Source organism: Bombus terrestris, chromosome 6, assembly GCF_910591885.1.
Source record: "Bombus terrestris chromosome 6, iyBomTerr1.2, whole genome shotgun sequence".
NCBI lineage: Eukaryota > Metazoa > Arthropoda > Insecta > Hymenoptera > Apidae > Bombus > Bombus terrestris.
Window position 1 is genome coordinate 22,919,595 of NC_063274.1, and position 25,078 is coordinate 22,944,672.

General features: G+C 37.9%; 1 protein-coding gene and 2 long non-coding RNA genes across 3 annotated transcripts in view; 1 reads left to right on the forward strand and 2 right to left on the reverse strand.

Moving 5' to 3' along the window:
• Positions 1-3,438, forward strand: part of LOC125385250 (integral membrane protein DGCR2/IDD-like) — a 129,485-nt gene extending 126,047 nt beyond the window's left edge. Inside the window, exon 3 of the transcript XR_007224314.1 lies at positions 3,214-3,438. The gene's annotated coding sequence lies outside the window, so the exon portion shown is untranslated. The remainder of the gene's footprint in view (positions 1-3,213) is intronic.
• LOC105667061 overlaps positions 1-25,078 on the reverse strand; it is a 100,639-nt gene that overhangs the window by 71,325 nt on the left and 4,236 nt on the right. The gene's annotated exons all lie outside the window — the stretch shown is intronic.
• Positions 15,421-24,661, reverse strand: LOC125385255. The gene is made up of 2 exons (XR_007224326.1): positions 23,261-24,661; positions 15,421-21,046 (listed from the first exon to the last, which is right to left on the reverse strand). It is a non-coding gene; the product is annotated as an uncharacterized LOC125385255 (long non-coding RNA).

Genomic DNA, 25,078 nt, shown 5'->3' on the forward strand with positions numbered 1-25,078 from the left:
ATCGCCAAAAATGTCACGTAAAATAAAAGGAAATTTAAAAGAAAGAAGAAAACTTTATTTTTCCTTCGTTTATACACTTATAAGACACTTCTGAGCTCTAGCCGTGACCGTACGAGACTGAGTCTCTTACAATCTTTTTACTTTCGGTGACATCTGTTCCCTCATTATCCCCACTACCCTGTAGGCGTACGTGACCGTTGCTACGCTTCTAGAACATTTGGTGGAAGGACCGTTAGGCCATAAATGAATCCTCAGGTACTCCGGCAATATACATTGTCGCCAAGGTCGCCATGTGTTTCCCTCATCGGTCCATCGGGTTCGAAGTATGCCAACCGGGACACCATCCTGCCCGCGGTGTGTGTGTGTGTGTCCTGGTCTCTGATGTGATTTACGTTACATACCTCCCTCCTTAGATTGATTTTGGTCCTCCAAAATCTCAGTGTTTCTTCAGGATTGTTTTATGGAGGCTAATTGGCTAAAAGTGTCTTTTCTTCTTTGTCACCATTGATAAAGCACACTGGCGTTGGCTTCTCTTCGAGGTATACAATTTTTTGAACGGTTTCTCCTGGTGAAAGGGTTGGTTCTTGCTGCAGCAGAAGGGTGTTGTTATCTAATTTCAGTGTTTCATTGGAGAGTTCGAATCGATATTGATTCAGGCCGGGTAAGCCTAATACGCCATCTTCTATAATTGGGAAATCGTCATCTATTAAAGAAAAGTCTATCTTTTTGTCGAACAAATTCAATTTGACTTTGGAATTAGATTCGTATTCGGAATGTCCCATGGAGAATTTCTTTGTGTCTGGTATTGTTGTCTTTCCTGGGTAGCATCTTTGTTTAAGCAAGTTGATTCCTGCCCCGGAGTCAACGAGAAATCGCAATCCTGGTCGTCCTGGTAATTGTAGTAGTATTGTGGGTAATCTTCCTGAAGTAGCATTGTTAATTCTGATTGTTCTTGAACGTGGTTTATTCCTGGAGGGGCTTTTCTTTGAGACGGTATCCGAAAATTTTGGCATTGATTGGGAAGGTGTCCTAATCGATTGCATTTGGGACATTTCGCTTGCGTACTTTCCCTTAATGGTCTGTTCCCAAACTTCGTAAAATTGTTCGTTCTTGGTAGAATGTTTTGTGTGAGTGGAGTTTTATTATTTGTGTTACTTGTAATAGCGAGGCGATTGTCTACTGGATGAAAAGCCTGGTTACGATAAAATGGCGGGGCGGTTGTTTGTCGTGTCATCTGTCTGCGAGAGCTGTGCTCCCGAAAGTATCTTTCCATATTCATTGCTTCCCTTTCTGCTTCGATGAGGTTTGGGGGAAGATTAGCCATTAGCGCCTGCCCTATTTCTGGACGAAGGCCTCTTACATAGTCGGTCACAGAGTCCATGTATAGTTGCTCGTTCATCACTCGTCGAGCTAGTTCGTCTCTATACTCGTTAGTAATGCTGTGTTGGAGTTTGTTAAAAACGCTTCGAAATCTGATGTTATAGTTTTGCACGCTCTCGGTTAATCCTTGCCTCATTCCTCTTAATTCGTCCTGCTGTTCTCTTACTGATACTTGTGCAGTTACATTACGTCTCAATGCTTCGTACAGAGATTCGAATTCGGTAATACGAATATTGCGGATTGCCATTGCGGCTTTTCCTACAATTTTCTCTATTTTAATCATTTTTAGTAATAGTGTTGGTTCGCTACACATTATTCTTACTTCTTGTATTTCATGAATAAAATCCTCCACGCCTATATCATCCTCTACGTTTAATATCGGAATGCATTTTAATGCACTCTCAGCTCTTAGCTCTGGTTGCGTATATTGTTCAGGAAAAGTCCTTTCCCAAAATGGTTGAGGTGGTGTTTGATGTAATGGCCGAGGTTCTCGAAGGACCAATTGATCTTTAGCGATGTGGGTTACTTCGTCTACGGTTATTAGAGAACTGGCCTCCGATACATTTCCCGTTTTTGTTTTTGCTAGAACTTCATCCATGCACAGTGTAAGCATACTCAATTGTTTCTGCATTGCATCAAGCAAAGCTTTAACTGTTGGGTCTATTCCGCTGTTAGTTAAAGCGGCGCTAACAGTTTCGGTTTTGTCTTCTCGTGGCGTTGCCATTGATATACTAATTGTGCTGTCTGTTCTCGTTCTGAATTTGGCAAAAGAATCCAGGGCTTGCTCACCTTGATCGTTTAACCCGTAGGAAAGGTTCCGTTGCGGTGTTCCTTTGTCGAAACATCGAAAGTGTCTGCTCTGTTACAGTGGTCCACTGATCCTCAATCTTCAAAGTTGACCGTAGCCCGAAATGCGTAATTTCGTTTTCTTGAAGTTGATGGATCCTGGCACGAATCGCCAAAAATGTCACGTAAAATAAAAGGAAATTTAAAAGAAAGAAGAAAACTTTATTTTTCCTTCGTTTATACACTTATAAGACACTTCTGAGCTCTAGCCGTGACCGTACGAGACTGAGTCTCTTACAATCTTTTTACTTTCGGTGACATCTGTTCCCTCATTATCCCCACTACCCTGTAGGCGTACGTGACCGTTGCTACGCTTCTAGAACATTTGGTGGAAGGACCGTTAGGCCATAAATGAATCCTCAGGTACTCCAGCAATATACATTGTCGCCAAGGTCGCCATGTGTTTCCCTCATCGGTCCATCGGGTTCGAAGTATGCCATCCGGGACACCATCCTGCCCGCGGTGTGTGTCCTAGTCTCTGATGTGATTTACGTTACACGTGCGTTGCCACAACGAGACACACGGTGCTATTTGTCGTTTTAAATTGCGCCGCAACTTGTTTTTGAGATCTTTGCTAGAGACATGTGAAAACACGTTGGAAGTATATTTCTTGTTTTTGTGGAATTTAACTGGAAAATGAAAAATAACGTAAAACATGTACTTACGACTTACAGTGTAATTGAATGTATACACTATAATAACCAGCGATTTAAGGCTTTAAAAGATCGAAAGAAAAGAAAAGAAAAGAAGAAAGATAATATGTTGTGGCAGTCTAACTCGATCTAAGGAAATAGAGAGAGAGGGGGGGGGCAAAGCTTGTTAATCTGGAAAGAATACAAGCATCAGTTTCAAGCACTTACAGGGAATCAAGCGGGCTTGTTAAGGTCGTAAGTTGGACAATTATCCCGTGTTAGGTTCAATCAGCTTAGTCCTACACAAAATTGATCCAATCATGCGAAAACAAATGTATTCTGATTTTTGTCGCAGATATTTCTGGTCTACGCACTCCAGTGCCCACACAGCAGTTATTGAAACAGCTGATTTTCGCCTATTCTAGAGCGACAACATCCCCTGATCTTTTACAACCATGAAGGACCTATACTCGAAAATACTTGCAATTCTCATCTGCTTGCAGGTTATTTTTGTCACTTTCTTCCCGGCAGGGACTGGTAAGTTGATACTGATTAATTATATCATCGAAATTCTATATAATGGCTACAAAAAATATTTGCATCATCACCCTCATTTCCTAACGAAGCGCGTTTTTTTACCAAGTTTTATATTTCATTTCATAGTATCAAATCTCTGTAGTTACACGAAAATATTAAATGATAGGAAACTTGATATACACGAATTTAATTAATTAATAAGTTACCGTTAATTAATAAGTACACCGTTAACGCTTGCATGCTGGTCTTTAAAACGCATGCTGCAGGAATAGGGTACACAGCGATTCATTTAACTCGCCTTGAATTAGTTTTAGAAAGACAAACATGGACAGGGATAATTTTTGTCACGAGCCGTTTAATTTGTTCGTTCATTAGAACGAATTAATTTACACCTGCTGAGATCGCGATTGATGTGACAAATTCGAAATCTTGTTACATATAAATATTTTTAAACAACCACGTCGTAAGCTTTGTATATTTTTGAATCGCAACGAAACTGTTCAGAGAAATGCTGAAATTATTAATTAGAAAAGGAGATTTCTACGCATCGTTGTAAAAGTGTCAGGGAAAATATTCGTGAAACAGTTACGTTGTTACAAGTTCTACAAGAAGAAATATTGAAAATCACGTTCCACTTATTCAGTTGCACGTGTAAAAGGTATCTTGCGTTCGCGCAAAAAATCTCTGAAGGATACATGCTTTATAATAATTGGAGTGTCGAAGTTGTTACGCGGATCGGCGTACACGTACCTTTTAATGAAACTAGGTTACCCATTCGTTATTCGTTCCTAATTTTCAGCTTCACGATTTTTACGCAATAAAATTTTATACACCTGTTCGGCTTATAAATGATTCAATTCAAATTTGACAGAATTAAAGTTGAAATAATCATTTGTACTTCATTAAAAGGTTCTTTCATCATCTCGTTTTAATATTTTTATTGGTAATATTTTGTTGATCGTTATATTTAAATGGAGTTTTTCAAAGGAGAGACATTTTAAGGTAGGAAATGGACATACATTTATAATAAGAATTCAGAAGAAAGAATATTTCATACAGAAAGAAATATACGCAGTTCGCTGTCGAGTGCCGAAGCGTGCAGACGTGTCTCTAGTGCCCAGTGAAGTTCGAAAGCAACACGTGTCACCCAACCGTCGAAAGTGAACACAACGTGCTCCTATCTTCCCAAGTGTTTCCTATCCGCCAGAGAGAAGAAAAGCCTACGCAACTAACCCCAACCCGATCCCTGCCGCATAGCCTCACGACTAGTTATTCATATTGAAATAGCTAGCTCGATGATGGCCCAACAATCACGACCAGGCTCGCCTGTGCAAACCCATCACTACCCCGCGCTACTCCCCCCGTGGCAGAAGCTCAGCAGATCCCCCCGTGCCAACGACGCCAATAAGGCGAAAAAACGCAAAACCGAACCAGCAGACACAATCTCGAACGAACAGCCATCAACGCAAATCAACACCCACAACAGGTTCGCAATCTTGGAATCCACCAACGATGCCATGGAAACCGCAGGCTCGCCACCTAACCACCACACACAGAGACGCCCCCCTCCCCCACCAATATTTATTAATGATGTCATCGACATCCAGACAATGACCAAGTCCTGGGAGAGAGATATCTCCAAGGAGGACTATAACCTGAAAATAACCAACAATCAAGTAAAAATCCTGCCGACGAATCCAGAAGCTTACAGGAAGCTCATCAAGACACTCAGGGCCCTGAATGCCAACTTCCACACCTACCAACTCAAAGAAGAAAGACCTTTTCGGGTGGTGCTACGAAACATCCACCACTCCGCAGACATCGACGAACTAAAAATAGAACTATCGAAACTCGGCCACGAAGTCACAAATGTCAGCAACATAAGGCATAGAGTCACAAAAGACCCGCTATCCCTATTTTTCATCGATTTAAAACAGAAACCAAACAACAAGGAAATCTACAATATCAGTCGCCTAATGAACGCCATCGTTAAATTCGAACCACCGCAAACCAAAAAGGAGATAGTCCAATGCAAAAGGTGCCAAAGATATGGGCACACGCAGAAATACTGCAACCACACCTTCCGCTGCGTCAAATGTGCAGGTACACACCCCACCGACCAGTGCAGGAAATCACCGGAAACCCCAGCGAAGTGCATCCACTGTCAAGGTGACCATCCTGCCAACTACAAAGGCTGCTCAGCCTACAAAATTCTGTACTCAAGCAAATACCCCAAACTTAGAACAAAAGAGGAAAATTACCAAACACCCAGCTCGCCGAAATCCACCGTTACCCCAATCCCCCCAACCAATCAAACACCCAGCCCTATCAAACTCACCACTCCCTCAAACTCCTATGCCCAAGCGGTACAAGGCACTCAAAATACACCAAATAACAACAGGGATCCTCCCCAAAATAGTGCCCCCACCTCACCTAACACAGACAACGTCTCAAGACTTGAAAAGCTAATAGAGAAACAATCTGTTCTGTCGCGCAACACATCTGCACGCCATCCCGCGCGGCTTGCCAACCACCGGTCTACCTGCCGTCCTTCTAACACTCCATAGGCCCAAGGACCCACTATAAAATTGCAATTCTAGCTGCATTGTTCGCACACATGGTCTAAGCACATCTGTTTGCCAGAAGAGACTTTCTAATTCCAGAAGTATTTTCGGCCGGTTTTTTATTATGTGCTCTTAAGAATTACGAAGAAAGCGGAGATATACCTAACGAAAAATCTGAGTTTCCCTGTAAACAATGTCGCCTAGGACCAAAGTTGGTAGGAGGTTTCTTCCTCCTCTCTTCCTTCCTAACATTGGTCCCAACCAATCGACATCGCGGATTATTGCCCTCACTCTACTAACTAAAAATGTAAGCAACGAATCCGCGTTCTTCGTTCAAAGGGCACACCCATACCAAGCTTTCCTCCTTATTCACATTAGAATAAGCTTCAGAGTTTTCCATCGTCTCTCACGGTGACTAGAGTTCCTGCATTCCCTATAACTCTCACCGTTCCTATATCTCTCAAAGTTTCCTACCACAGTCAAAGATCTAACGCCTAACTTCTAACATTAAGTCTCATACCGTTCTAAGTTATTAAGTGTTTATATCTATTCAATCGTGTATACTAAGTGTTGGAAATATAAATTTTAACTCTGTGAGCCACAGTCTTATCATACCTGAATCACCCCTATTATCTTACTCGAAATACGGGAATCGAACTATTCGTGGTGTCGATCATTCTAATCGTAACGGGAATTTACGACTCCCGTTGGCGCGTATTCTAACGACCGCGTCTCCCCGCGATAGCTCGAAAATACACAATCAGAGTAAATAAACAATTTGCTATCGCTATTAACGCTCATAATGGATAAATTAATACGCCCAGACACAAAATAAAACCAAGACGCATAGCTCTGTGGAATGCCAATGGTCTAGCGCAACGCAAACTTGAGCTAGAACTCTTCCTAAAACACCAGCTAATCGACATAATGCTCATATCTGAAACCCACTTCACCGACAAAAACTACCTGAACATAAACGGATACAAGTTCTACCATACCCAACACCCCAACGGAAAGGCCCACGGCGGCACCGGAATCATAATCAAAGCAAACATCAAGCACAACGAACTTCCACCATTCCAGAAAGACTACCTCCAAGCAACAAACGTAGCAATAGAAGACTATCATGGTACAATCACCACCTCAGCTGTATACTGCCCTCCCAGACACTCCATCGCCAAAGAAGACTTTGACGACTGCCTGGACACCCTGGGCAATAGATTCATAGCTGGAGGAGACTACAACGCCAAACACACCCAATGGGGCAGCAGACTGGTTACAGTAAGAGGCAAAAACCTCCTCAACAGCATAATATCCAACAACCTCAACTACCTTACCACATACGAACCCACACACTGGCCCACCGACACAAACAAAATACCCGATCTCCTTGATTTCTTCATAACTAAAAATATCTCGCCAAGACACGTCCAAATCAATTCCTCGGCCGATCTCTCCTCTGATCATTCCCCCGTGATAGTAACAGTCAGTTCAACTATCATCGAGAATACACCTAATGGCTCCATTCATAACCAACACACCAACTGGCAGCTCTTTAGAGAAGTCTTTACCCACACAACTTCAGCCTCAACCTCACTAAAAACCAATGACGAAATCGAAGCAGCCACGGAATACCTAAATGCGAGCATAATAAACGCTATCCGCGTCTCCACACCGGCAAAAACGTCCATCAGCAATCACGAATACCCCCAGCACATATTTAAAAAAATAGCAGAAAAACGTAGACTAAGAAGCATATGGCAGACCCATAGAACACCGGAGGACAAACGCAAACTAAACAACGCAACTAGAAAACTATCCAAAACCATAAAGAACTACAATAATGACCGTTTTCACAAATATCTCGCCAGCCTGTCCCCCACAGCCGACTCAAACTACTCACTATGGAAAGCCTCCAGGAAACTCACGCACCCCCCACAAATAATACCTCCAATCCGCCGCCCGCAGAGTGGATGGGCGCGTAGCCCTATAGAAAAGCCAACCTATTTGCCAAACACTTGACTGAAGTATTCCAACCCCATTCCTCCATAGCTGCAGCGGACGTCACCGAATACCTGCACACTCCCTTCCAAATGTCCCCTCCTATTCAACCCTTCATTTCTGCAGAGATCATAGAAGCAATCAGTCGCCTAAACCCCAAGAAAGCAGCAGGTCACGACCTAATAGGAAATAAAGCAATCAAGGAACTCCCCATAAAAGGGATTGCACTCATCGCATCAATCTTTAACGCCATCCTCCGCCTTGAACACTTTCCTAAGGCGTGGAAAATCTCACAAATCACCCTCATCCCCAAACCCGGTAAACCAATATATGAAGCCAGCTCCTATCGCCCAATCAGTCTCTTACCTACCCTGTCTAAACTATTCGAGAGGATGCTCACGAATCGTCTCCTTCCACTCCTAGAAGAATTGAAAACTCTCCCAGATCACCAATTCGGCTTCCGAAAACAACACTCAACAGTAGAGCAAATCCACCGCATAACCCACATGATCAGCCAAACCCTTGAAAAGAAAAAATACTGCTCAGCCGTATTCCTAGACATCCAACAGGCATTCGATAAAGTATGGCATGAAGGGCTACTCTACAAGCTTAAAAAAATCCTACCCCACCCATACTACTCCATCTTAAAATCCTACCTAACCAACAGACAATTCATAGTTAAATGTCTAGGCGCCACTTCTGCAACATTCCCAATAGAATCCGGCATACCGCAAGGTAGTGTCCTCGGACCCCTACTATTCTCCATCTACATTGCCGACATACCCATATCAAACGAGGTAACAATAGCAACATTTGCCGACGACACAGCACTATTAGCTACCCACGCAGACCCGGCAATTGCCTCATCCACTCTCCAGCGAAGTCTCGACTCCATGGAAAAGTGGTTCCAAAAATGGGGTTTTTAAATAAACGAAAAAAATCCTCCCATGTAACCTTCACGCTCCGAAAACAAACCTGCCCCCAGGTCACCATTAACAACACAATAATCCCAAGCAAGGACTCCTTAAGATACCTGGGCATGACCCTGGACAGGAGGCTAACCTGGAAAAAACATATCTCGGAAAAAACAAAGCAACTAAAGGAAAAACTAAGAAAATTCTATTGGCTCACGGGCCGACGCTCCAAACTAAACATACAGAACAAAATAACCCTCTACAAGGCCGTAATAAAACCTGTCTGGACCTACGGAATCCAACTATGGGGAACAGCAAGTAAGTCCAACATTGAAATACTCCAACGCTTCCAATCGAAAACGCTAAGATCCCTATTAAATGCACCCTGGTATGTTACCAACGAAACAATCCACCGAGACCTCAAGATACCTACAATCAAAGACGAAATACACAAGTCCAGAAGCAGATATAACACAAGCGTCAACAACCACCACAACCCACTAGTCACCCAACTACTGGACACGACGGACCAGATCCGCAGACTAAAAAGAAAATACCCACTAGATTAAATCCTTAGTCCTACTAGAATCAACAATATAAAGCTATTATAATCCATGTCTTTGTATCACGCCAAATTAAGTTACTGAAAATTCTCAACGAGAATTGATTGTAAATATTCTAATAAATATAAAAAAAAAAGAAAGAAATATTCCGTATGTATAAATAACTACGCTATGAATTTTATATGTATCGGATATTCCTTCTGGTTAATGTATCTGATGTTGTTTCACGCGAGATAGCGTATATTTGCATCTATATGTCTCTTCGTTTCTCAGTAGTAAAACTTAGCATTCCTGCGGCTGATAAGTAGTTACGCACTGACAACGAGAAACATAAAATGAGTAAGAAGCATGAGACATTCTATAAGAAAAATAAACTTGTTTTTATCTTTCATTGCATATTCGTCAGAATATTGTTAATAAATATTTAAGTTAAGATTTCAGTTGAAATAAATACATAGGATTAGACATTTATTTATATATGTATCTATGAACGCATTTGACATAAAATTTTGATAACGACTAAAATTATATATTCTGATATTAAATTAATTTAATGAGAATAAAAAACTAACTTTTTAAACAAGATTTTGTATAAAGTTATATTTATTAGGAAAAGTTCGTTCATCCCTTTATAATATGATAGGATTAGACTCATAGCTGTGTAAATCATTTCATGGAATAGTATATGTGTGCGTGTGTGTTCTAAGTTTTTACTATAAAAATGCTAAATGTACTAGGAGACGTTTTTAAAAATTCATACATTTTTCTTCATCAAACATATCAATCGTTATATTGAAAAGTTAATTATCTTTTATTTGTTTCGAGCTGCACATTGATTGAAACATTCGTAGTGGTTATAATTGCGAATTTAACGCAACGAAGTTGTTTGAATCCCTTGCAAGCATGTAAATATATCGTCGAATTAATTGGTCAATTACTTGAGGTTGGAATTGAAAGAAAGGGAAAGGTGGAGGAGAAGTCTTGCGTTTGAATGCGGGACACTTTTAAAGCCCACAGTTTGCTAAAATTGCCAGAGAATTCAATTAAATGGCAAATTAAACCATTGAACTGAATCTGTTTCCAATCGCGAGCTTAGAAATTCTATCCTTTGAATTTTTATATCAGTCAACTTTCTTTTTGTACGTACGGTAACGAATATAATTCATGAATTAATGAAGTATGTAATTGGATGAAAGTTCTTCTTCCTGGATTCAGTTTAGACTAAGAAAAATTATATAATAACGAAGTTATCAACTTAAAATTCATAGAGTGTGATAGTTTATTTTTTTTTTTTTTTTTTTTTTTTTTTTTTTTTTTTTTTTTTTGCGTGAGGAGGGGAAAATGCTGTTACGCATACCCAGTGATCCGCATCACTGGGTTATGTGGGACTCGGGCGGATGTTGTTGCCATACCCACTAAAAACCCCTCCTCCTTTTTCCTTTGCTTCGAGGACAGACAACCCCGGTAAAACCTGTCGGCAGTCATCAGGGTTGTCCTTTCATGCCCCGTTGTATCTTCTTCTTAAGGCAGTTATTCTGTATATTCCGTATTGCTCTCGTCATCTTCTCAGCTAGTTCAGAATACTGGGCTGATCTCCTTCTGTGGTTCTTTGTTGTCTTGTATCTCTGCCTTCACTGCTCCGCGTAGTTGTTGTTGCTCTCGTTCTCCTCCTTGCTTCCTTCAAGGCCTTCGCTGTCACCCTCCTGTGAGACATGACAGTCTTGCGAAATTGCCTGAATTTATCTCAGCTCTCGTTCTTGGCGGTCACCGTGGCGATCAGATTGTCCACGTCTATGTTCTCGCCAAGAGCGTTCTCCAGCTCAATCCTTCTGTACGTTCACTTCGGGCACGTGAAGATGGCGTGCTCTGCATCGTCGTTAGGGTCTCCACAGTCGAGACAGTTGCTGTCGCTGCTCTTGCCAATCCTCTTCCTATAGACACCAAAACTCCTGTAGAGGTGGCCGTGTGTTCGTTATATATTTATTGGACGTGCGTGATAGTTGTAGTAGTTGGGCCTTTTCCGCTGTAATTGTCACTGGGGGCTGTAGTTGTCGCTGCCGTCGTCCGACACTAGTTAGTGTCGAGTGGTGGTATTTGGCTTGTCGAGTGCCGCCACAGTACCCCTTACCAGTGATAGCGTTAGAATCTTAGTGTAATAAACCGTCCAATTGTCCAATTGTTGTCCAATTCGTGCGGATGTTGCTCGAAGTCTTCAATGTGGCGGTGGATACCTGTCAGTACGGTGCGGGCGTTCCGCGTACGGTCGTAGGCCTCTGTTCCATTTTTTAGTATGACGTGCTAGTGGTAATACCCATGAATTTTTGCGACGGCCACATCACTCCTGGCTTGGTCGGTCATCGTTTCGTACCCAGTCACCTGCATGCGTGAGTCGGCGGTGAGGGGTCGAGTTTTTGTTGAAGGAAGGGCCGTTCCGTGTTCGTCGTAGCGGTAGGGTCCAGCTTGCCACAGGTCTAGATTCGCGATGATGGAAGTTCTCAGTAATGCTATCACGGTCAGACCTCAGTTTTACTGTCGATCACGTCGGGGTCACCAATGTAGAGGTGGCCGTGTGTGCGTTATATATTTATTGGACGTGCGTGATAGTTGTAGTAGTTGGGCCTGGTCCGCTGTAATTGTCACTGGGAGCTGTAGATGTCGCTGCCGTCGTCCGACACTAGTTAGTGTCGAGTGCCGCCACACTCCCATGCCCGGTTAACAGCTGCATGGTGTGATGATCGATGTCCATCTTCTTTTTGGTAAATAGCAGCGCACTCTGTATTAATTTCCTTGCGCCTCCAGTTCCTCCTTCAGCTCGTTGCCGTCATCCGCGCCGATCTTGGTCTTATGGACCTTGTTCCACTCGTAAGTCTCTCCGAGCATCTTTATCTTTATGTAGATCGGGAGATTCCCGGTCAACACGCAAAGTGTCGCGTGGGAGACGGTACGGTATGCCGTCGTTGTTATGCACAGGGCCATTCGTTGTGCCCGTTTCTGCTTCTTCCTGTTCTTATCAGTATTCGCTAAGCTAATTCTTCTTTCTGAACCCATAATGCCTCCGATGGAACGGGTCCGTTCCGATGCATCTCTCGATGATCTTCTCAAAGCATTTTTCCCAGATCTTGCTCATGGCTGGGAGTATGCTTATCGGCCGGTACGCGTTAGGGAGACTGGGATCCTTTCCCGGCTTCCTTAGCAGTATTACTCTGGCCGTCTTCCAGCAGTCTGTTTCCAGCTTGCTTCCAGCTCCTGCTTCCAGCAGTCCAGGAGTCTTCCATCGACTCCTGCAGCCTTCTTGGTGTTCATTCTTCCGGCGCCATTGACGACATCGCCTTCGCCGATGACGACGCTGAAGCTGATGTCTTCTTCTTCTTCGGTCTCTGCCTCTTGGCGGCCCTCGTAATGGGAGGGTCCGTGTCCCATGGTGAATAGCCTCTGGAGGACTGCTTTCACCATGTCGATCGGCATGTCGTTGATTGGTTTCTTGCTTTTGCATCTCTTCATGACTGTGCGATAGGGTTTGCCTTCTTGCTTTTCTGTATGGATGGAAACGCGTTCGAAAAGTAGAACGGAGTAATTAGCGATGCACGATCCCAGGCTGGTGAATATTTTTCCATCGGGAGAAGTCAGGTCGAGCGATACAAGATTTATATGCTCGTTCTGCCAGTTATTTCAAGGTCTGTTACGCGATAGAAAATGAACATAAATGAATAATAAATGTATTACAGCCATAAAGATTGCTTGATGTACGCCACCGTTTTTCCCCTATTTCTCCGATACAATTTTCCTTTTTTTTTTCTTTGCCAAACACTTTACTGATCGGTACGTATTCGAATTATCCTCAATTATTCTCGGTTGTTTCCGTTTCCTTTGGATTTACATAAGTACTCGTTTGATGTACGTGCAGAGTGAGATAATAACTATTAACAGCTATAAAATAAGAAGCGAAAATACGTTAAAACTCGACTTCTAGATTCGCGAGACTTTGCAGAGCTTCGAAACTCTCGTGTTTCAAACCTAATAAAAAGTTGTGGAGGGAGAATTACATTGCGAGATCTGTTAAGGAAAATCGTATCGTTGTAATAGGATTATTTCAGCGAGGGAAATTCCGTGTTGCGTGTAACGCGTTGCAAAGCCATGAGCTTTCTTTCGGGTTAATATACATAATCGCCTTATCGAACTTTCCATCTAAACCGTTGCGCTCACACGTGAATTTTGCATTTCAATCTTCTTACTTGCAGTCCAGTCCAGTTTAGTGTGAATAAGCTAAATGTTTCAGCCCTTCCAGGTAGAATATGTTTTATAGAGAGACGTACAACTCTATGAAGGGGAGATCAATAAATTGGGTTATCTTCAAATCACTGACAATTATTTCATCGACACGATTTTACCTACAGCGAATCCACCGGCAATGTCTATCAAAGTTTATTTACCGATACACCGAGTGAAATCACCCACAATCATTTCACCAATATTCTCCTTTGTCGATAATTATCATGCTTGCCACTACATGTTATCGCTGATTATATGTCTTTATTTACACATTCGTTTACGCGCATAACGAGATAAACGAAGAAACGAAAATGATATGTTGTCATGATGTATTGTTAAATTACTGTATTACAATTATGTATTGTTAAATTAACACGAGCTATATATCTACCTACATGAGAGCTTCTAAATATCAATTATATTTCATGAAAGCACACAAGCTATTTTGCTATACACAAATAGAATTATAAGGAAATGTTACGTTCTAATGATTTAACGAAATCTATTCCTCTGTACATTTGACATTTCTGTATTATTACTTGTGTACTTTCTGCTCTTGTTTACGTCATCGGAAGTAAAAATACGTTAAGCGAATCAGCTAATCTATTTGTGCGATTCAATGGCTCGGTTTTCTCTTATGCGACTACCAAGTAGAAGATAAGTTCTTGGTTATATAACATTTTATAACATCCAAATTAACTTTTTTTTCTTTTTCTTTTTCTTTCTCTTTTTCTTTTTTTCCCTTTTTCTATTTCTTTTTTTCCTTTCTTTTTTTCTTTTTTTCCCTTTTTCTTTTTCTTTTTTTTTCCTTTCTCTTTTTCTTTTTTTTCCCTTTTTCTATTTCTTTTTTTTTCCTTTCTTTTTTTCTTTTTTTCCCTTTTTCTTTTTCTTTTTTTTTCCTTTCTCTTTTTCTTTTTTTTCCTTTTTCTTTTTCTTTTTTTTTACGTGGAGGACACCAAGCCACTTTGGGGGGGGGAAGTGGCGTGGTAGTGAACATCCAAATTAACTGGGGCACTAATTAGCTGAAGCTTCTGGTCAAACCAGGTATCACTCTTTGTACGCAAAGGCATTCATTACAATCGTTTATAGTTTGAAAAAACACCGTTACAAATTCGTGATATAAGAGAAAGCGATTCAAAACTCGGATTCATTTGTTGGAACGACGCCGTGGGCAAAAGTACATAATCGAAAACTTTCTTCCAAGACCAATTGATAGCGCTCACGTAATTAAAATGTGACGATATTGCCAGCGACGTTTCTCCAAATAAACGACTAACTTATTTACGAATTGCCGCAACACGATTGCCGCTGGTAATACGGTTAGTAATCACTTTATTGAATTTTCGCTTGACGTGACATCGTCGAGTTCCTAGAGAGATTCTTCTCCCTTGTAAAACTATGTTTCTGCAACGACTGTATTTGTTGAATTACCGTTCGTGAACAAGTCCATCTCTTTATTACGTGTAATAGATTCCTCTTTTTAAGTGTTAAATTACATTGGTAATTTTCTATAATTTATTACTCGAATATGGTAATTTGTTCTTAAAAAGTTTGCTTTTTCTACAATTATTTTACTACAAAACCCATCAAAAACATGATGTATGTATATATACCCTCAAATATTATCGGTTTATTCTCAAGCTATAGTTCAATTTCGGAAATTGCCAACTAAAATCATAAAAAAAAAACACAGAAAGTTCGTTAAAATATGCGATTTTCCAATTAAGATATAGAATTTATTCGAGTAATATAGATTACAGTAGCGATGGTGACGGCAACGATGAACGGACTGATTCTTCGTGCGAAAATAAATTGAAAGCGCAGAACGATGCATTGTTTCAGGGAATATCGATTTTCAAGCATGGTTTTAAAGTACGTGTGCGCGTGTCTAGCTTTGTTAATTAATGCCGCTCCCAGGTTTTCAATATATAAATGTGATACCTACATATCTTTAAGCTTAAAATAATTGGACTAACAATTTCATTAAATTTAAATCAATATTTATCTTTTTAAACGCAACAATATTTTTAATGACAACTTCACATGTAAATCAAGTGCATACATATTCGATCGTTCTTGAAAACCTGATTCTCTGCGAAGAGAAGAAATCCTTGAATAAATATTTGATCTACGTTTTATATGCTACGTTTTACATCCACCTCTTTTCAGATATACCCCTCTATTTAAAATCATAGATCGTCACACTCTATAGGTATTTCCCTGAAAAGGTTAAAGTCGTTTTGTATAAAAGCCAATTCAAAGGGGAAGGAAATTCTGCGAAAAATTCTTTCAGATTTCCCTATGTTTGAGCTCGAATCAAAGCAATCCTGTATAATAGGATAGGATGATAGGATGATTCTGTATTATTCCTTGTGTACTTTCTGTTCCTGTTATTTACAATAGGATGATTATGCGTTTAACTTCTCATAGAATCTCTCTGATTCCGTATGACATCATCAGTGTTTTTGAAATATGTTATTGATGTCGTAACGTCAAGCGTTTCCAGTGCAAATTCAATTTTGAATCGCAATTTCCATGTTTGCGTGGCAAAAGCGTAAAATCGATAACGCACGCAAACATGTCTTCTTTGCTAATGGCGTACTATAAATATAAATATTTGAATAAATATTGCGAATTTCATATTGCTAAAAGATTTATACTATTTGTTCGTAAATAATCGTCGGATCTATATTTAAGTTGAAACTGCTGCATTAGATCTCTTTTCTTACTTAAAATTATTTGGATTGGTAACTTGGATGTAAGATGTAATTTATTCTTCCTTTATAAATAGTGTACAGAAGATACCAATTCAGAGAAATGGAAGGAAAGTCTAAAAGCAAAGAAAATCTACAGGAAGATAAAACGTTCGAGACTTGCCAGGCTATATAAGATGCTAAATAATTTCATTTTGACAATGGTCCTACATCCTACTATGCATAAATTTAATATTAATATCAGCAGGTTTCATGCCAAGTATTACATCTAATGTATAAGCACAAGCCCTGGTTTTAAATGCCTTATAGTAACACCGAAAAGATTATTCAGTTGGATGTCTGACTCAACATCAATATTTTACTTAGAAGATAATACGTCGAGAGCATGTTGGTGGATGGAATGGGAGATGAATGAAGGCTTACTTCTGTAAAATACGTAAAATGGTAGTCGGAATGAATTTTGGCGCTTGGGAACAGAAAAAGAGCTGACTGATACTGTCATACACCTGAATTTATAAAATTTTGAAAATCGATGTAACCTTTGAACTTTATCGTATTCTGTTTCATAGCACAAATTATTGTTCCCGAAATGTACGTTTAGTGTTATAATATATTTGACCAACGGTTCTCAAATACTAGTTTTGCAAAAGCAATGGTGGAATTGGAGCAATTCTTTCTTCTTTCATTCTTTGAATGACCTGGATTTTCGAGTAGTCTAGTGACGATTGATCCGTACAATTAATCGATTTCTTTTTATTACACAAGTGCAAGAGATTCCGCGTTGTACGCGGATGTTGCAACATCGAATGCCTGAATCCCACAGAACATCCGACCGAATTTAATGTCACTACCGTCGATGATTCACCCAGAAATGGTTCACTTCAGAACCATAGTCTCATATCTGGATGCATCTCCTATGTGCCACATAGTCATATGTGGATGCTGAGTTTATTGATGGTAATTGTAATATTTTAATTTTTTTTATTCTATATTTTCGACTTCTTTTTTCGAGTAGAATCACCAATTTTCCGCTTGTACTATCAATTACCAACCAGCCTGTATGACAAAATTCTATTTTAAACACCAAATTCGTCACGATTGGCTATTTTGTTTACGAAATTAAACGAATTTAATAAATGAAATGGCAAGGAAGGAACTACAAGTGACCGTCAAACTATTTTTATGCTTGAAAAGTAATTCGCAAAGTAATATAAAATAATACAACTGATTTTTGTCTCTTTCAGAATTTTTTCTTAATCTCTTGTTTTTTTCCCTTCAAATTTATTATTTATTATTTATTCGGTGTCACGAAAACCGATTAAATATTAAATATCTTAAACATAGATTGAAATGAAAGCTTGTCAGTTCTCGTTCAATTGTCACTTCAAAGTTGTTAGTTCAAAGGTTCTCGTACATCATAAAGCAAGGGACCAAATCTTTAACTTATTACAAATTAAACCTTTTATTGTAATTACGAAAATTATGAAAGTACCAAGCGAAACAAGTAGGGAACATGAACTGCTCAACGAACCAAAGAACGGCTCAGTGACAAAATTAATAAAGTAAGGATCACAAATATTACAACATTACGCTCTTACATCACATAATAGTTCTCTATACAAAAGATATATAGCGAATCGACTTTTCACAACGATAAGAATCAACAGAACCAATTAACACCAGGCGAAACTCTCATAAGACAACAATATCAGAGGGATCAAATCAGCGATTTTAATCTATGTTACATATTATAGTTATCAAGAATAATTGCTCTTTTCACGAAAATTATGCTGATGACACACTCACAATGCATTTTATATTTGGTAGTCGGATGTGCTCGTGGCCATCAGGAGTATAAAGACGACGTTTTTAGAAAATGACAGCGCTGTCGGGTTTTAAAAGCTTTTATTTTTTTATTCATCATTACGAAGATTGTGATGGAAGAACGTAATGGGGTAAAATCTGACGATTCCTTAATGAAGAATGCTTAAAGAGATTCTATAGAAAACGGTGATCGTTTCGTTGGGTAGTTCATTCGAATTTTGATCAGGATTATTGAGATAGAAGGGTCGAGAGCTTCGTGGAATATAAACTTTGACGCTTCGACGCTTCATCTCTTTTCAAGCTCACCAGTCACAAACCATGGTTCACTGAATATATCTTTTTGGAAAATCCTTTTTGGATTTTCGTACGAGAAACATGGTATGTTTGACAAGGGATTTTCTTTTGAGGCAATTTAGAGTGACAAAAAGGTCTTTCTGTTAGGTAGCTTGTCGATAAAAATGTTTTATTAATAACGTAAATGGAACGAGTAGTTACGAATTTAAATAGAATATGACCAAATGGAATATATATCTTCTCTTCGACTTTCATAAACTGAAAGCCCCGTATCTAAATTTTATCTTAATTATTTGAAGCAAAAAGTATGTTTTCTGAAACTTTCGTTTCTCGTGATGAGTACTTTATGATGCAATAAAAAATTTTGTCTGAAAATTATACTCAAGATCAATTTCATGATCCATTTTCTCTAACAGATTTCCATCTTCCACAGCTATAACAAATAATTTTTTGACACTCTATACATTTAACATCGATTATAATTCTGATAATTGAAACACCGAACATCAATGTGTTTATTCACTACGCCAACACAGATAACAATTAACATTGATATATAATATATATTTGACGATATATATCTGAAAGAATAGAAATTTCATTTAATCGACTATATGACCATACTCGGTTAAGTACCAACAACGACTATCTATCAACCTTATCTTACTTCCTCAAAGATATAGAAAGACTTTAAAAATTTCAGCCATGTGATTTGGTCCTTTAAAATTTAGAAGTAATATAACGATAAAATACCATCAAAACCTTTAAATTTCCAATATTCAAGAGAAACTTGAAATCTCGTTTATTTACTCAGCAACAAAATCTTATTTACCTTCAGAGAACCTATACAATTTTTGCACAGCTCAATATCTCTCCTTTAAACAAAACATCAAAGTATGTTGTTCCTAACTTCAAAGGGCTCAACTCAATTTTTTGATCAATTTCTCTCGTCCTATACGCACGTTTCAAAGCTTATAATACCATCTACACCTTTGCCTTGTGTTCCATCCATGGTTCCTATGCATGCAATTTTATTATTATCGTTCCAAAGGATCTTCGCATTTCTGTTTCGCTCGTGATAGGTATTCACATCAATAAATTAAAGATTTGATCCCTTGCTTTATGATGTACGAGAACCTTTGAACTAACAACTTTGAAGTGACAACTGAACGAGAAATGACAAGCTTTCATTTCAATCTATATTTAAGATATTTAATATTTAATCGGTTTTCGTGACACCGAATAAATAATAAATAATAAATTTGAAGGGAAAAAGCACCGAATAAATAATAAATAATAAATTTGAAGGGAAAAAACAAGAGATTAAGAAAAAATTCTGAAAAATTCTGACACAAATCAGTAGTATTACTTTATATTACTTTGCGAATTACTTTTCAAGCATAAAAATAGTTTGACGGTCACTTGTAGTTCCTTCCTTGCCATTTCATTTATTAAATTCGTTTAATTTCGTAAACAAAATAGCCAATCGTGACGAATTTGGTGTTTAAAATAGAATTTTGTCATACAGGCTGGTTGGTAATTGATAGTACAAGCGGAAAATTGGTGATTCTACTCGAAAAAAGAAGTCGAAAATATAGAATAAAAAAAATTAAAATATTACAATTACCATCAATAAGCTCAGCATCCACATATGACTATGTGACACATATGAGATGCATCCAGATATGAGACTATGGTTCTGAAGTGAACCATTTCTGGGTGAATCATCGACGGTAGTGACATTAAATTCGGTCGGATGTTCTGTGGGATTCAGGCATTCGATGTTGCAACATCCGCGTACAACGCGGAATCTCTTCCACTTGTGTAATAAAAAGAAATCGATTAATTGTACGGATCAATCGTCACTAGACTACTCGAAAATCCAGGTCATTCAAAGAATGAAAGAAGAAAGAATTGCTCCAATTCCACCATTGCTTTTGCAAAACTAGTATTTGAGAACCGTTGGTCAAATATATTATAACACTAAACGTACATTTCGGGGAACAATAATTTGTGCTATGAAACAGAATACGATAAAGTTCAAAGGTTACATCGATTTTCAAAATTTTATATATTCAGGTGTATGACAGTATCAGTCAGCACTTTTTCTGTCCCCAAGCGCCAAAATTCATTCCGACTACCATTTTACGTATTTTACAGAAGTAAGCCTTCATTCATCTCCCATTCCATCCACCAACATGCTCTCGACGTATTATCTTCTAAGTAAAATATTGATGTTGAGTCAGACATCCAACTGAATAATCTTTTCGGTGTTACTATAAGGCATTTAAAACCAGGGCTTGTGCTTATACGTTAGATGTAATACTTGGCATGAAACTTGCTTATATTAATATTAAATTTATGCATAGTAGGATGTTGGACCATTGTCAAAATGAAATTACTTAGCATCTTATATAGCCTGGCAAGGCTCGAACGTTTTATCTTCCTGTAGATTTTCTTTGCTTTTAGACTTTCTTTCCATTTCTTTGAATTGGTATCTTCTGTACACTAGTTATAAAGGAAGAATAAATTACATGTTACATCCAAGTTACCAATCCAAATAATTTTAAGTAAGAAAAGAGATCTGATGCAGCAGTTTCAACTTAAATATAGATCCGACGATTATTTACGAACAAATAGTATAAATCTTTTAGCAATATGAAATTCGCAATATTTATTCAAATATTTATATTTATAGTACGCCATTAGCAAAGAAGACATGTTTGCGTGCGTTAAATTTAAAGGTTTTGATGGTATTTTATCGTTATATTACTTCTAAATTTTAAAGGACCAAATCACATGGCTGAAATTTTTAAAGTCTTTCTATATCTTTGAGGAAGTAAGATAAGGTTGATAGATAGTCGTTGTTGGTACTTAACCGAGTATGGTCATATAGTCGATTAAATGAAATTTCTATTCTTTCAGATATATATCGTCAAATATATATTATATATCAATGTTAATTGTTATCTGTGTTGGCGTAGTGAATAAACACATTGATGTTCGGTGTTTCAATTATCAGAATTATAATCGATGTTAAATGTATAGAGTGTCAAAAAATTATTTGTTATAGCTGTGGAAGATGGAGATCTGTTAGAGAAAATGGATCATGAAATTGATCTTGAGTATAATTTTCAGACAAAATTTTTTATTGCATCATAAAGTACTCATCACGAGAAACGAAGTTTCAGAAAACCCCTGGATCGTAAATGATTCGTTCTTTTGAAAAAAGCTGTTTAAAATTTCTTATACTAATCCCTATACTAATTGTGTATACTAATTGTATTTAGTATATTATGTTATAAATAATGGTTAATATAAGTATCAAAATAAATAGACAACAATTAATTAGATAACATCGTAATAACATAATATAATATAATGGGTGTAATCATATACAGTAAAACTTAGAAAATGTGCTCTGCATGAATTCGGTGAAAATTATCCTTTGTTCCGTGGTATATATAGGCAAAAACGAATGGTAGACCGCAGCATAATAGTTTCCAACCATCCACAATTATTCTAATTCCTCACTCGATGTCTTTCATATTCATTCATGTAGGAAAAAGTATGTTATCGTTTAATAGTAAGCTTTTAAGCGTTTAATAACATCTCGTCGAGTAGAATTTCCACACGAAGCAGTGAGAAAAATAATATTTGAAGAGGATCTATGTTCTCAGCTTCGTCGTGAGCAAGAACTTTGTAGGATAGATTGTATCATGCGATGAAAATGTTATACTTGTAAGTTAAGAAAATTGGAACGAAAATTCACGTTGTCTCAAAGATATCTTGTTTTTGGATAGAAATAGTTACTTTACTAACAACATTCTCAATATTAAGGATATCAACATCTTAGATTTAATCAAAGCCGCTGGAATACGCCAGATATTTCATATCTGACTTAAACATATACTGCGACGAGCGAAAAAAGTAAACACATAAATGTAAAAGACTAATTTTTCAAGTGATCGGTAAAGATTAGGTAACAGTAACTACAAGTTATTATTAACGAAATGTAATAGTTAATTTTCATTAACATTAATAATGTACAAAACATTTTACAAAAATGGACATCTCAAACCATGTTTACAGTTTTGCACATTAATTATACTCGTCGAATCAAGGTTTCAACATAGGTATTTCGTACACTAGTACTACTTCACGTTTATTATATCCAATAGAATTAACTACTATTTAGGTAAATTATTTTGTGTAATGGTCAAATAATGCTCTTTTCTCATTATACCTTCGACATTCGCTTTCTACATAAAATCAACGGGCTGTGTTTACACTTTTGCTTGTCACGGCGTATCAAGGAAGATTGAAATATAAAGTAATTCGCACAAAAAAGTAGATATTAGTATTGATGTTATTGTATTCCATATTTGACCTTAAAATATGAATAAAATCAGTCTAAGTATTAATGAAATTTCAAACATTTTTTCTAAAAGAACGGAACTTTCCTTTCTAATGAGCACTATATGATGCAATAGAAAAACAATTTGACACTGAAAATTGTGGTCAAGATCAATTTTGCGCTACACTTATTTAACCAATTTTCATCAAATCGAAGGTGTAGAATGGCTTGAAAAAAAAACCGCGATAAATATTTTTTTGACACTTTGTACAAAGGTGTATATCAATGTGTATATCGATACACATACTCTGTATGTGCATATCCGTGGTATATATATCCGTTTTTCGAAGCAAAATGTCATCTACCTGTTCAAAAGAGCAAAGCAAAAACACTACATAGAGGGTTTGTTACTGTTAACACTCTCTATTTCCGTGCGCAAAGTATCCAACCAGATATCCAGGAACAGCTTTCAGGGAACGAGATTGAATATTTGATCGAATATATTTAATATGGCAATGTTACGTATAACAATATACGTATGGAATTTTAAAAGTCACGAGGGTTGCAGCGGACTCAATTTTAATGTACATTAAACATTTTGCTCATTGATGACCTTACCTTAATTTTTTTCTCCTTCCTCACTTTCTTCTCCTATGCGAGTGACACAGCAAGATTGATAGTAACAAGCGATTTCATTAAAACACAATCTCCTTTTCCATTTGATGAACACGATACGAGACGAGGGAATGATTTAGGAACACGACTTTCGAGCGGTTTCAACAACTATTAAGTTTCATTTATAGCAACGAACACTGCCAAAGACGTAATCAATAAGATTCGCGTAGGTGCCGTAGATGACGTAGATGAAAAAACGTAGATCAAACGTAAATGACGAAATTATACATTAATTTATTTTAACGCGTTAATATTACGCTAATGACAGTTGCTCCATTCAATTTGTTCACATATTTGAGCCCTATATGGAACAAAGTGAACGGAGCATCTGCAAGCGTGTTAACCGGACAACGACGAATTTTCACATCTACTCCACGAAGCTTCACATATATCAATGACCACTGCCGTAGTCATGGACAAACGTAGATGACGAAGTTATGTATTGATTCACTTTAACACGTTAAGATTACGCTAGTGACACTTGCGCAGTACTATTTGTTCATATATTTAAGCCCTATATGCAACAAAGTGAACGTAGCATCTGCAAGCGTGTTAATTGGACAACCACGAATTTTCACATATATTGCACGAAGATTCGTATATAACAATGATCACTGCCATAATCATGGTCAAACGTAGATGACGAGATTATGCATTGATTCACTTTAAAAATTACGCTAGTGACAGTTGCGCCGTTCTATTTGTTCATATATTTAAGCCCTATATGCAACAAAGTGAACGTAGCATCTGCAAGCGTGTTAGTTGGACAACGACGAATTTCGTTTCGCAAACACGGACACGTGATACATTTTGAAGTTACGTGGACGCGAGAGTAATTCGTTCCCTTAAATTGCTCAATTTCCATTTCTTTCGCCATGTATATTCGAGTATTGCATTTGAATTGCAGAGCAGTGGGAAGTAACGGCGCACGTCGTTGATATATCGACAGGAACATGAATTCTTTTTTCATAGGATGAATACTTTTTTCATCGAATTATTAAACCGAATCAAGTTTTCAAATCCAATCATTTAATTTCATTGTTTTACATCGAACGTTTCAATCTTTTTTCTTTTAAATACCTTACCTATATTTCATCTCGTTGAATATTCCATATTTTTAATGCTACTACCACTTATTGGTAATTTCAAATATGTAATTATCGTTCTGAAGTTAGAAATTCGAAATAACATTCGTCAGTATATGATTCTACGTTTTATATAGAGTAATAAAAATGATACAATGAGTTTCGGTAAATAACCAATAAAAATTTTTGTTCCTTTTTCTTTTTCTTTTCTTTTTTTTTTTTTTTTTTGGTTTTATGTATCCAAGGTCGAGAATAAACTATGTGCACGTTTCCTCTCGTTTCTTGCATTTTTATGAGGAATTCAGTCTTTTTACGCCACAAGGGTCTCAACGTTTTCGTTTTCACGCCTACGTTACGCTCGTTAAACAAGTTCCAACAAGACCATGAATAAGGATAACAGCTTTAATGTTTTCACATGTGTTT